Consider the following 13524-nt stretch of genomic DNA (forward strand, 5'->3'; position numbering starts at 1 on the left):
GGCCTGCACTGCAGCTAATTAACTGATGTTGTCGTGGAGGAAGGTTGCTTGTGGTGACTTAGGTTCTCAGACAAAGGATAAAGGCCACCAGCCTACCCAGAAAGATCTCTCAAGCACGAGCCTCACGCTCTCTCGCGGAGAGACGGCGTTCTCTTCAGCTGCCTGTTTTCACCTGGGTAGCTCAACTACTAATGAAAGCAAACTACTGGAGGGGTGCAGAAAAGCTGGAGTTTGTCCAAGTAAATATCAGCGTGTAACAATTGCAAGTGATCTTGTGTTTCTTTCTCTGGGAATGGTTCACAAAGTGTGTTTGCAGGCTTCACCTCACTCACCTCTTAAATGCAGTTGTCTCAGAGGAAATACAGTGGTCATTTAAGGTGCTCAGCAACGTCACAAAACAACGGAGGGCAGGAAGGAAGAGAAGAAGAACACCGTATTAAATTAAAACTGCCCAAAGCAAAATGTAGGGGGAAAAAAATTGCTTTAAGAGCCATAAAATCAGAAAGGAAAGAGGCCTTGCTTTCAGTCTGTCTTCTGAAGGATGACACATCAAGCAGCAAAGTGACCAGTAGCACTATGCCAGGCTGCTGATTCTGTACCACTGAAGAAGGAAGAAGGCCACCTAATGAAGAATATGCATAATTCAAGCTGAGAAATGAACTGCTTTCATTGTGAACTATAGCGTTCCCATAGCCGTGTCTCCCCAGGAATGCACTGTAGCCAAAATAATAGTTTGCACTTCACCTCCAAAGAATTTCACACAGGCCAGCCTCTGGAGCCAAACAAATGCATTATTTAGTGACTTTACCATTTTATTGCTGACGATTTCATTGGGTTTGTTTTCACAACCACTTCTGCTTATGCTAAAAAGAAGCGTCACAGAGCGCCATTTTTACTGGTGTTAACAGAGAAAAGCACGGCTGGCAAAATGAAATACCTAGTTGTCCTTGGATTTTAGCAACTTGTAATTTCTTCGGCCTCCGTATTAAAAGCTGCATGTTGCCATCTAGCTCACGTTCAAAAATATGGTCACTATGCATCTGAATTGACTGTATTCATTTCTTAGCAGGACAATGCAGCTTCCCCGAGTGTGATTTGCAATATCCAAATCACAGCGTAGAGATTTAATGACTTCCCTTTAACGACTTAAATACTATTAAGCACTTGCAAAAGTATCTCATTCTGTTAAGTCTTCGTGGGCAGCAGCTTCTTCTGCTCTTACACATAATCTGTACCTCATAGCCTGCGCATCCTCTGATATGCTTTCATGGGTATCTGCAGCAAGACAGAACGCTTCAGAGGAAAAAGATTACACAGCAGCATCACTGTGAGGAGCTCGTATGTATTTGCTCTGCAGTTAAGGCTGAGACTGACATTCCATCATAAGCCCAATAAACATAGATAGATCCTTCAAGGGACAGGAGTCAAAACCCAAAACCTATTTAAGTGTTAAATGCTCTCCCAGTGTTTTTTTTCCTCGCGACTTAATCTAAAAAGCAGTTCTAAAACCTTCTGTGAAGCTGAATTATAGGGGTTTAGTTTAGGGCAGCTCTGAGAGTTGATGCCACCAAATGACTGAGAACTGTGTGTTGTTAGCAGAGGAAAGCTGGTTCGCTTCCTTTTCCTTTGAGGAATGCTAAGGCTTAATGATTACAGCTGAAAATGCACCGATTTTTTTCAGTCTTTTGTTTCTAAGGGCACAAGCAGCATCTTACGGGCTGGGCTATTAAGCGTTGCCTTGGGGAAGGAGGGTCAGTGTTTCTGACTTTCCTGGGCCTTACTTCACATGCAGAAGTCTACAGCCAGTTAAAGTAACTTCAGAATATAACAAATCCAGCCGGCGTGTACCTGCAGTGTCTGAGGAAAAAAGTCTTCACCTGAAAGCAGGTTGTGGGTTGTTTGTAGGTTTGCAGGGGTCCTGAATAAGCATTTATTAGACACCATTAAGAACTCCTTTTTGTACAGATAGTGCAATATTTATAATTTATCACGGGCGAGAGGTTCCGCTCTCTGCAAGACAACGATTCCTGAGCTTTTAGTAACTCTTGTTTAGATCGACAGTAGGTACATTTCAGAGTCCTTAACTCTCGTACCTCCACGAAAAGAAATGTGAGCTTTTTCAGTGCAATTTTATCTTTATGAACACAAAATGACAGAAAGCCCTTCTCTCAGTCACGTAGGAATTTCACTAATTCCAGCCTTCCTAGCAATCACACGATGAACCACGAAAAGATGCATTTTAAATTTCTCATTAGACAAACATACTGCATGTAATCTTCATGGAGATCCCGCACGTCACCGATTACGCGAGCATCATTAAGCACTGAGTGAATACATCCGCGGTTCCAACTCTCCTTTGCCAGTCTCGTACAATTGGAGCACGTGTACAGAAAGAGAAACAACGATCTGACGCTGTAGCACAGCGTGTGGATGGAGATGTGCACATGCAAGATGAGTCCGGAGCCCTTCTGCACGTTGTCACTGCATCGTCGGGGCGGACCGCTGGCTGCCAAAGACAAAACGTGAGGATTGCTTTGTAGCTCCAGTTCAGGATAAAGTTGCTGACTTGTCATCCAGTGGGAGCCCATCCCAGACCTCCCCGTTCTCCTCAGTATGGGGCTGTCTGCACAAGCTGAAGGAGGATGCCCTAAGATCACAGCTCCGGCCTTTTTCATCCCACGTTGACACATGAAGGCTCTCAGGCCCCTTCTGTGCCTTCCGGATAGCTTGCCCTTTCTGTTTCATTCACCACAGCTTTCGGCAGCTTTGAATCACCCGGTGATCTGTAGGCACAAAGAGGTTTGAGAGGAATCCGTGGGCAACTTCTTCAGGCCTCTCAGTCAGATTCTATGCGTGACACCTCTTTCCTTTGAGCAGACGTGCCCATGCACAGACAGCAGGTTCTCAAAGCAGGGGACACATGTCAATAATTCCTTTATAAGCCGAGGAGTTGTACCACACAGAACCGTTGGTGAAGCTCCGCTTCCGATTTCCACTGGTCAGCAATTTTCCCAGGTGCATCATTCACCCGTTTGGACGTTTGTCAGATCTCCACTCCCACATTTCCACTGCTGCCTTGTCGTGTTTTCTCTGTCAGGTACCAAGTTTTTACACGTTTAACAAACTTTTTTTTTTTCTTTCGTTTTTTTTTTTTTTTTTTGGACAAGGGGAGAGGGAAAGCAGAGCAAAGACAGCACGTGGCAGGGGCCTCTGGAAACTGTTAAGGCTGAAGACGTTCTTTGAAAGGGCGTCGCGTGAGATGCAAAGTGATCCGTTTGAATTAGACACTATTATTTAACTTATTAGTGAGTCTCGCAGTGAGGCGAGGAGAAGCGCGTAACAAACTTTAATGGAAAGTGCAGTTAAAGTCCTCAACTCAGATGTAGAGTCCACGTGTCTAGCTGTCAGAGTCCCCGGCCGGCCCTAACGAGCCCCACCGGCGCTAACGAGGCAACGACTCCCAGCTGCCGAGGGGCCGCGGCCTCCCGAGCGCAGCTGCGCCTCGTTCGCAGCGCGGGGCGGAGCCGCCCCAAAGCCTCTTAAGCTCCGCCGGAGGCCGCTGGGAGCCACGAGAGGGCTGCCGGAGTGCGTCGTCTGCGGGAGCGGGCTCCGTTTCTCTTGTTTGGTTGTTACGCCGCCGGGGCTGCAAAGCTCCGCGAGGGGCTGCTCTTAAAAGGGGGCCTTGGGATTCTTTGTAACGTTCTCTGCTGTTGTGTTGTTTCAGGTTGCGGCGAGCCGTCTCCCGGTCAAGATCAGCGCGAACCGGTGAATCGTTCTGGTGGCGACGGGACCGCGGAAGCGGCCGGCGCTCGGGTCCGTCCTCTCTCGCCGGGCTCCGTTCGGGGGCCGGCACGGGGCTTCCGCCGGGCTGCCCCGGCTGCTCGAAGCCCGGGTCACATCGGCGCCCGGCTGCCGTCGCGTTTTCGGAGGGAGCTGCCGCTCGGTTCCCCGAGTGCTAACGCGGTCCTGAGGGCTCTCAGTCCCTCCGGGGCTTTTCGGCGGGGACTTCGGTTTCTCCCAGCCTTATCGGTAGGAGCGAGCGGGATGGGGCAGCGTTCCTCCGGCGTTTGTGCTGGGAATGAGAAGCAACGTTTTTCTCCTATTGCAGGCTGAGCGGAGGTTGCAGCAAAACCTCTCGTCACCCCGACCCGGTGAGATGGTGGAAGCGGTGTTTGGGAGTCACTTGGTAAGTTCTCTCATGTTGGGGCTCGTGTAGGGCCACGGCTCGGACGCTTCTTTGGGATCAGCACGGCGCCGCCGCCGAACTGCCCGAGAAGGGTTTTGCGGGCGCTTCAGCCCCTTCTGCTTCCAGCGGTGGGAGCGAGATGGATGAGACAATGTATTCCTTCCCCCCCCCTCCCACACACGCTTATTTGTAGCTTCAGGAGCCTGACCTCGTTGCCATCATGAAGACGTGGTGGGAGAGCTCCCACGACTGAAATGCTGTTGTGGATGGCGGCGTTCCTTATAGGAGAGACAAACAGGTGAGGTGGTGGAGTTTCTCTTCCGACGAGAGAACTGGAATGTACTGAGCCTCCACGACAAGGTGATGGGACAGCTTGGGTCTAGATGACAGCTGCAAGTGACCTGATGAGCAAAAATTTCGAAGTGGTCATGGTGAATTCGGTGAGGGGGAATGATGCTGGACCAAGGAGGTAGCCTTCTGTGTTGTGACTGGTTAGACGAGAGAAGGGCTGTGGGGGAATATCTTACTGTCGGTAACTATCTGAAGTGCGGGAGTCTTGCTGACGGTGACGACGGGCTCATTCAGGCACCGACAGGAGGCGTGAGGTGGAAACACTCACAGACCGGAACGTCAAAAGTAAGACCGCTTGTGCTGCGAGAGCGATAGAATGGGCTGCGGAGTCTCCTTCTCCGGGGGTCTGCAGGTTGCGTCCGGATGCTTTTCCGGGTGATGTGTAACAGGGAAACGGCCCCGGTCGACATCGTCGCAGGGCGAGTGCCGCAACGGAGCATTTAGCAGCGAGGATCCGCCTGAGCGTGGGAGCGGTTTCACCGGCGGTGAGCGACACGAGGGCTGCCCTCCCCCAGCGTCCTCTGAGGAGCGGTTCACGGAGCTCTCCTGCGTGTCCAGGGCCGGAGCGGGGATCGTGCTGGTGAGGTAAGCGGTGTCCTCTGGTGCCTGATCTGTGCGTGCTGCCTCCGGGCTGGAGTTTCCAGCTGGGATCGGGTGCTGGGGCGTGTGGTTTCTTCTTTGAGTCTTCAAGGTGCGTGTGGTGGCTCTGCTGCTGGAAGAATGGAATTGACAGACTGAGGGGAGAAGCGCAGCCTGCGGGATTGTGTCACCTGTTCCTGCGGGGAGCTTGGTGAGGTCCACCCTGGCCAAGGTGTGTTTTTACTTTAGGTTGTGTTGCAGGAGGCATCCTGAGAGGAAAGTCCCCGTCCTCGGCCGGCAGGCGTGCTGCACCCATGGAAGGAGCAGAGGAGAGCCCCCGGGTAGGCAGCGTTTGTAGTGGTGTGTCGGGTGGGCGTCTGTGTAGTCCTTTGACCTGGGAGCCCCAGTTGGGATCCCTTTAGTGGGTGTAGAGGTGGAGGTCGGGTAGTGTATGGGAGCTGCTGAATGCTGGTCTGAACCTCTGTCCACCTACGTGAGCACAGGCGAAGGCAATTCAGCTGCCCTCCTGGATGGGGCGGAGCCCGGCGGCACCTCTCTGAGATCCATTGAAGAGCGGACTGCGAGTGCGGGAGGATCTCTCGGAGTCTTCCCCGCAAGCCTGGCAAAAGGTAAGCATTTCTACTGTTCTTTGGTGCGGTGACTTGTTTGGCCTAAGTTTTTTTTGTCTGGGTGTCTTCTAAGTTTGTGGTGTTTTTTGTGTGTTTTTTTTTTTTGTCTGGATGTCTTCTAAGTTTGTGGTGTTTTTTTTGTCTGGGTGTCTTCTAAGTTTGTGGTGTTTTTTGTGTGTTTTTTTTTTTGTCTGGATGTCTTCTAAGTTTGTGGTGTTTTTTTTGTCTGGGTGTCTTCTAAGTTTGTGGTGTTTTTTGTGTGTTTTTTTTTTGTCTGGATGTCTTCTAAGTTTGTGGTTTTTTTTTTTGTCTGGATGTCTTCTAAGTTTGTGGTGTTTTTTTTGTCTGGATGTCTTCTAAGTTTTATGGTGTTTTTTGTGTTTTTTTTTTTGTCTGGGTGTCTTCTAAGTTTGTGGTGTTTTTTGTGTGTTTTTTTTTTTGTCTGGGTGTCTTCTAAGTTTGTGTCTGACAAATGTTTTATTCATGGCTTATATTGTTTGTTGGTTAAGTTTGTTGGGGGGAGAGGGCAGCCTGCACACTTAGGTGTGCAGGCTGCCCTCTCCCCCCTTGGGATGGGGCTGTTGACTGAAAATTGCACTATCTCAAAAGAGATTATTTTTTTTGGGTGGGGGGCGGGTGCAGGTCAGTAACGGAAATTTTTCCTGCCCTGGCTGCCTCCTGCCCCCCACCCTCCCTGGCCTCCCCCCCTCCTGCCCCCCACCCTCCCTGGCCTCCCTCCCTGGCCTCCCCCCCCTCTCCTGCCCCCCACCCTCCCTGGCCCCCCATCCCTCTCCTGCCTATCTGGGCCCCCCATTCCTCTCCTGCCTATCTGGGCCCCCCATTCCTCTCCTGCCTATCTGGGCCCCCCATCCCTCTCCTGCCTATCTGGGGGTCTTATCCCTGGGTCCTGGAGTGGTCCTGTGTGGTGATGGCTGCTCTCTGGTGGTTTTCCTGGTCCTGAAGGTAGGAGATGGAGTTGTTCTGTGTCCTGCTGAAGGAGAAAACTTGGTTTATTTCAAGCCCCAGGTAAAACCTGTTTGAAATTGTGACATGGGAGGGTGCTTGCTCTGTAGTAATTTAACGTGCTTGGAGGGGTGTGGGGGCATTTTGCTCTTAACAGGGGTTGGGTAAGTGGATAGAAGTGAAGTGCTCCTGTGGTGTCTCAGTACATGTCCTGCATGTGCTATGGCTGGCTTACAATATCAACAGGCTAAATAGGCTGAGAGGGCAAAGGAGTCACAGAGCAGCGATTTTCTTCCTTTGTTACCATCTCCTCTTGGAGATTGGCCTAAAAGGAAAAGAAAGTGAAAATGCTCGTGGAAGCTCCTTTTGAGAGTGCTCTCTGAGGCCAGCTCAATTATTATATGAATAAATGTATAAAACTCTCTTAGGGGTAAGGTTTTACTCAGTGTTTAAGAGCATGCTTCCTCTAAAATGCACCCAATTGAATCACTGGGCAGGTGACTTGAAGTTGTCTAAGCGTACAGTGAAAAGCTAAGTCTCCTGCTTTGAGAAGTCTATTGCTTCAGTTTCACTTTGGCAAGAAGTGAGAGAAGGTCTTTAAATACAATTGTTCTCTCTTCAACATGCGCCCCCAAAAAGTTGGTAACTAAGCTTGCTTCTGTGAGGTAGAAAGCCAGAGATGATAGTTCCCTTTTTGTGGAAGAATTATTGGCCTATGGAGGCTCTTTGCAGTGACTTTCTGCTGCGGATGTGAATGCCCTGTGCTGTGTGTGAGAACTGGAGCGCCTACGAATGTCTGTGCTGACATGGAATGGCTAGGCTCAGCTAGCTCCAGTTCTTGTGGTGAAGTGGATAGCTGCCTGTCTGTGACTGAGAACAACAGTAAACCCTTGCTTACCTCCCAAAGAAAAGGATGCGGTGTCCGTTCCTGCGCTGCTTGAGCCTCGTTCCCTTGCTGCTGATCTTGTTTCGTGGGTAACAGGAGGAGGGAGAAAAATGGTCCCATAAGCAATTGGCTGTTTGGCACGGCGAGCTCTGTGAAAGAAACACTTCATAGACTGAGTAACAAATACTTGCCTTTCTGCAGTAAATAAACTTACTTGTATATATAGTTGTATAATACAACTTACAAGTTGTGTAACTTGTAAGTGTCAGACTGGCTTTACTCACTGAATGAAGTCACCTGCTACGGTGCCGGTGTTGGTATCTTTGCAGCTGTATTTCTGGATAGAAGTTTCTTGAGCTTCCTGAGCTCAAAGGCGGGTGAGCTGGCTGGAGAGGGCAGTGGCAGCAACTGTCTTGCAGGAGGAAAAAAGACTCTTCCTTTTTTAAGACGGGTTCACTGAGCGCTCTCTGGTTTCTTCCTAGGCAACCTGAACTCGTGCTTCTGGGCAAAACCCTTTTGTGTGGAATCTTGGGAAGTTGGTTACTGTGGACCTTTGTCCCCAGCTGAGGCTGAGCTCTGAGGTGAATGACAAAAATGCTCTGTGCTTACTTCTTGAGCTTGCCTGGCTCTCTTTGGATGGCATCCTCTTCCTCACATGCGTTAGCTGTGTTGGACAGTGTGGTGTCACCTTCAAACTTGCTGAGGATACAGCTGATCCCACTCTTGGTGTCGCCGATGAAGGTATTAAAGGGCATCATCGCTGTTTGGCTTCTAGGCATGGATTTGTTTTCCTCATCCGCTGAACAGCCTGGCCATCAAATCTTTGCCGTGCTGGAGAGAAGGTTGCTGTGGGGGACAGTGTCAAAAGCCTTACCGAAATCCAGGCAGTTGACAGCAGCAGCTCTTGCCTGGTCCGCTCACGCCGTCGGGGGAAGGAAGGCCAGTAGATTGTTCAGGTGGGATCCACCCTTGTTGAAGCCAGGTTGGTCTCACTTCGCTTCTCTCTCCCGTGTGCCCTAGCGCGGATTCCGGGAGGATCTGTTCCACCATCTCCTCCAGCATGGAGGCGAGGCTGGCAGGGTGGCAGTTTCCTGAGTCCTCCTTTATAGTCCTCTTAAAAATCAGCAGGACGTCACCCTCTTTCCAGCCACCGCGAGGACTTCACCCGCGTGCCCTGACTCCCGAAATCCCGTCGAGAGTGGCTTGGCAGCTACGTTCGCCGATTCTCTGAAGGCTCTGCCGTGCGTTTCGTTGGGACCCGCCGGGTTCCTCAGGCGGCCGCCAAGTTGATCTTTGCTTACGGTCCTCACCTTTCGGCCGCTGCACCCAGGGGGCGCAGAAGAGCAGCTGACAGTGAAGAAGGAGGCAGAAGTGGTGTTCGGTACCTCAGCTTTCTCCTCTCCTGTTATTAACAGCCTGCCTGTATTGCTCGCTGGGGTGTGTAAGCCGGCCTGGACTTTGTTTGTTTTGTCTTGTTTACCTGTGCTTTTCTTGGCAGTCCGAGTCTGCTGCAGATTTGTCAGCATGTATTGGAGTAATACGGGGCTCTCTCAGCAATGGAAGCAATACTGCCTGGGGGATAAGCAGTTACTAGCATTCTGGAAACAGCAAAACTGAAGTTACCAGTCTTGCAGGTGTTTCAAAGGTGCTAAAATGTAAACCTCTGCTAGAAAAAAGAAATAACTAGAAAGTCAGTCACTGCACTGTGATGCTGCAGGTGCTGGCATTTGCTTCATAGAACAAGACCTGTCATATAAAATGTAGAACTGTAGATAAATGCTGAAAAGAATGTCTCCTTGGCAATAAACAAAATGCTGGTTCAGATCTGAGTGGTGGTGACTTTCTGCTGCGCAGTGTGGTGATACAGCAGTGCTCCATGCTGGCAGGAACACTGCAAAAAGCAGCGGCTCCCACTGAATTTCAGGGACAGCAAGAATTCAGTTTCACTCTCCTCCTGAGAAGGAGGTGGGATGTATGCTGGAAAAGGCTTGAGTGCTGTCGAAAGTTCTTTGTATGACAAGGCAGAAGATTTGCCAGCAATTCAGCGCAAACAAGAACAAAGCTAAAAGAAAATCTTATTGGCTGGATGCAAAAGGAAAAAAAAAAAGGCAAGAAAAAAGAAAAGCCACCATGAACCCAGTACCAAAAGCTTCCTTTAAACATAAACAGTTAGGTGAAAAGCAACAGCCCTTATTATTTACTTCTCCCCCCTCTCTCTAATGTGTTCCTCCAACCTTAAGCACCCCAAAAGTGGCTTCCCATATCCGTGCCACAGCATACTTTTTAAGTACTGGCTTGTGACCTGAAGGAACAGCATCACAGATAATGTGGTGCAGATGAGGGCAGGGCAAAGCGTGGTTGCAGAACAAGGTCAACCTTCAGCATACGTTAAACTGGAGGAAGCAGTTGCCTGTGGGGCGCACGGAACCAAACATTTCTGTAAAAACCAGTGAGTGCTGCCCACTGGGGGCCAACAGGATTTCACCTAACAGTCACATTCACATCTAAATTAATACAGCGTGAAACTGAAGTAGCTTGAGTAACCCCAGTTATTGTGATTGTGTATTTCTGACTGAATATCTGACCTCAAGCATTTGATTGGCAACGAGAGCTGATTCAAGATCTACATGTATCTGAGATCTGTTCCAGCGCTCAAACAGCAGAGAGGCTTCCTAGGTGCCGGGACACCTGCATGCAATCTGTACTGCAAAGAAAACCTCAGACACAAAACATGGCAAGGGATGGATGAGCCTGCTTGCTGTGTGTGCTCTGGGTTACGTTACTCATTCCTTGTGAGCATCCCCATTGCTACCAGCGATGGATAGTAGCACTTACTGTTCAGGTCAGTGCTTGCAGAAGTACACTTTTCAGATAGGCTCTCACCGGCATGAAAAGGATCCTCCTTAGATGGGATTTCCATAAATCCCACAGTGCTCTGTACTTAGCTGAAGTTTATATAACCCAAAGGATATACCAGCAGAGCACAGCATAATTTGGAGTACACCGTGTGGCGGAGTAGGAAGTTTTCTTGGCTCGTGCAGTACTGAGAGAGAAGGCAGATCATTCCTTACTGAATACTGGCAGAGATTTCCAGAAGAAAAGGTGATTTTTTTTTCTGCCTTACCCATCACATTTTCAGTATCTGCCCTTCAGAGTAGCTTTTTTTCTGCCCCGAGCATTTTTTCCTTTGCACCTAATTTTGGGCACCTTTATCATCACTCTCTGCACATAAATATATATATATATTTATATACATATGGCAAAGGACGCATCTAGTGCTTGACTTCCGGTTGTACCCAGCTTAACCCTCATCAAAAGTACAACTCTTTCTGTCCTTAGGCCACAGTATTGCAAACAGAAAATAAATACAGCTTTAGCAGCTGTGGTGCAGAAGTTATCTTTACCTATAGTTTTATCCAATGACATAACATTGACACAACAGTATTGTGCTGGCACTCATAGGGGTTATGCACTTCTCCACGTGTTTAATCAGCCTCAGTAAATGCCTTAATGCTGCTGCTTCCTACCATAACTATGATAACACTCAAAGCTGGTAGTTCAGCTTTTTTCTCTCTACAGCCCAGTAATCTGAAACAAACCTCACCTGAAAATGGCAAACGATTCTCCTCACTGGTGCTCGCAATACATTCCTTGCACCGACTCCGCTGTTTCTTTGCATTTGTAGTTGGTTTTTTTCCCCGTGCCCACAGTGCAGAGCAACATCACTACATGCTGTGTGAATTCAGCGGCCGGTTTGGAATGTCAAGATGCAGCACAGTGGAAGCACACTGAGTGGTGCAGGTGGGACTAATGATGCAGTTGGAATGGAAGCCCACGCTGCATCTCTAATTTACTGATACCAAACTATTTTGCGCTGCAAAGCATACAGAGCTCCGTGCACCCTCTTGAGATGCTTATGCTAGTAGGTTTTAGGAAGGACAAGGCTGCTGTGGTTGCTTGTGAAATCTATCGGTTTTAACGTTCTGAAGGTCTCCAGAGACTGGCGCTATCTTCTCAACAGAAAAGCTGCCACGATTCCCGTGGAGTTGTGTTGGGATGGCAGCGTATGAAAGACACGAGGACAATTACTGGTGCTCATTTTCAACCTTTCAAATGTATTAGTATTATTTCAGGAGAAGCCTAGAAATCCATATCATCGAAGTAGAGAAAAGACACTGAATGAGAAAGTTGAGTTAAAAGTGAGCCACGTTACTGAGAAGGGAAAAACTCCTTGGAAAAAATCACAGTTGCTTCCTAAATACTGTCTCTGTCAACTCAGACCACCCCAGCATGGGCTGCATTACTGGAAGAATTGCCTTCAGCATCTACTCATTTCCCAGCTTGTCTTCTGAAGCTGTTCCTAACCACGCAGAGTCTAGCAACCAATGCTTTTAAACCTCTGCCTGTACTCCTGCTTGTTGGCCTCGAAACTTCAATGATCAAAGTGAAGGGTCCGTCTTTGCTCTGTTCAACTGCTGATCATTGCTTTCTTGAGCCGAAGAAACATTTCTCGCAAAGTTTTCTTCTTGTAGCTTCATCTGGCACAGCAGTGACTGATCTGATTCGCTTTCGTGCCTTTTATTCGTTCCTTATGTGCAGTTTGGGGTCTGTGTGGTTGTGCTACTGATTTGCATTTAAAAAAAGTGTGTAGATGAGCCACGTGGAGAAGAGCTCAACATAAAGTCAGTGTGTAAGTTGGAATTAAACGTTACTCTCCAAACACAGGTAATCACTTCTCATGTAGTGTCGGGTGTATGAAAGCAAAGTCCGCAGGAACAGATAAAAACCTCTTGAAACAGAACCGCCTTCAACATCCTGGCAATTTTCTCTAAGGAAAGTATGTTTCCCTACTTTGGAAGCTCAAAAAACCCAAACAAAATACAAGCAACAGGAAAAAATGAAAACCGAAACACTGAAAATGTTACATAATGCAGGTTGAGACACCTGTGACTCTGCAAACAGGAGGTGACTTCACTAGAAAGACCATCTGGATTCCCTCTGTTCCTCCCTCCTCCTCAGTCAACGAGTGAGTTCGGTACCGGCAGCCCCTTCCTACCTCAGTCATTTTGTGCTTGGCAGCTGAGGCAAACAGATCCTGTCAGCTGCTGATCTTACTGAAGGCAGCAATCTACCTATTGTCTCTGAATAATTTTTCCTCTCAAAAACATTGTTCTGTCAAGGACAAACTGAAGGCTCAGCTGGGACCACCCACATCTGAGTACACCGGCGCTCCAGTGGCAGGGCTTTTTAGCTCATCTATTTGCCTCCAAGGTGATTTTCAGTCTGGAAGGTGGATAACAAGTCAGTATCTCCCATTTTTAGAAGGCAGTCTATGCATAAGCCTTGCCTGCTGGCAAGCCTTAGTTCCCTCTATGAATATCCCTGTGTTACTGCTGTTCTAGCAATGATGCGGATACTAAATCATTGTCAAAGCTATGGGGAAACTTGTAGTACCTGAACTTGCTAAAAGATGCAAACAAGTTTATCCTCTTCTTCTATGGAAAAGAGACAAAGGAAGTGGCAGGAATGTGTGCCCTGGGCTGCCGCTTCTGGAGTTCTAGTAAGCTTCAGCTGGCACAGCTGAAGAGGTATGCAAGGGAAGAAACTCCAGAAAGAGACAGCTAGTAACATGCATTCCTCATTCCACAACAACCAAACCACCTGCACACTGTTAACTCTGTCTCAGCTAGCACTACAGTTGTTATTTACTAGCGCCACAATTGAAACTTACAGAAAGAAAATCCATTCCAAAGTAGCCCAACTGATACCTGCATCCCAAACCCAACTCTCCTTTCTCCTTTGAAATGAAGGTACGCTTACCTTCAGAGAGCCTGTAAGGCCCTCAGATAAGCAGGGATCTCTGCATTACAAACCCTCCCCTGCGCTGCCGACCCTTAAATGAGATCTGGCAGATTGGTTGCACCTGAGCT

General features: G+C 48.6%; 1 long non-coding RNA gene across 2 annotated transcripts; it reads left to right on the forward strand.

The window, feature by feature from the left end:
- Positions 1-2836: 2836 nt before the first annotated feature.
- On the forward strand, positions 2837-5875 carry LOC128076658 (uncharacterized). Of its 2 annotated transcripts, XR_008204572.1 has the most exons (5): positions 2837-3625; positions 3725-4029; positions 4109-4186; positions 4380-5457; positions 5620-5875. It is a non-coding gene; the product is annotated as an uncharacterized LOC128076658 (long non-coding RNA). The 2 variants fall into 2 exon arrangements; XR_008204571.1 differs by having other exon boundaries at positions 3472-4029.
- The last annotated feature ends 7649 nt before the right edge of the window (positions 5876-13524 follow it).

The sequence above is a fragment of the Tympanuchus pallidicinctus genome, unplaced genomic scaffold (genome assembly GCF_026119805.1).
Source record: "Tympanuchus pallidicinctus isolate F22 unplaced genomic scaffold, pur_lepc_1.0 scaffold15, whole genome shotgun sequence".
Taxonomy (NCBI): Eukaryota; Metazoa; Chordata; class Aves; order Galliformes; family Phasianidae; genus Tympanuchus; species Tympanuchus pallidicinctus.